The sequence below is a fragment of the Myotis davidii genome, unplaced genomic scaffold (assembly GCF_000327345.1).
Source record: "Myotis davidii unplaced genomic scaffold, ASM32734v1 scaffold46, whole genome shotgun sequence".
In the NCBI taxonomy this organism is placed as follows: domain Eukaryota; kingdom Metazoa; phylum Chordata; class Mammalia; order Chiroptera; family Vespertilionidae; genus Myotis; species Myotis davidii.
The window spans coordinates 2,637,686-2,638,119 of record NW_006383006.1 but is presented as its reverse complement, the minus strand read 5'-3'; the positions used below and the strand labels follow the sequence as shown (position 1 = coordinate 2,638,119).

The following is a 434-nucleotide window of genomic DNA, read 5'->3' as shown; positions in this document are numbered from 1 at the left end:
GCGGTTCACTGTCTGTAACTGTTTACTGTTTGTAAAAAGCCGGAGTAGGCGGTGGAGACACGCTGCGGGATGGGTGCGGGGAGACCACAGCACGCACCATGTTTACAAGGACGCCCGTCCGTCGTCAACAGCGCAGCCTCCTCCGTCCTCCCCATCCCTGGTTCTCGGGCGGTGGGAGGCTCGCCCTCCTCGGGTTCACCGGGAATACCTGGAGAGTGACCACCCCCAGGCGCTCCACCCACCGGGCCGCGCACGGAACCTGCTGTCGGGAAGGTCTTCCCGGGCTTCGCCCATGTCCTCGGCAGCCGGAGCCCAGCCAGCCGCTGTCTTCGGAAGGACGCTCCCCGGGGACTCGGGGCCGAAAGGTCACGCTGTCCCTCCCGGACCGCGCAGCCTTCCCGAGGCTCCCGGGGCCTGGGGCCAGGAGGACGGGG

At 68.2% G+C, this 434-nt stretch overlaps 1 protein-coding gene across 1 annotated transcript in view; it reads right to left on the bottom strand.

Annotated features, from left to right (window-relative positions):
* Positions 1 to 434, bottom strand: part of TP53BP1 (tumor protein p53 binding protein 1) — a 110,229-nt gene that overhangs the window by 108,490 nt on the left and 1,305 nt on the right. The gene's annotated exons all lie outside the window — the stretch shown is intronic.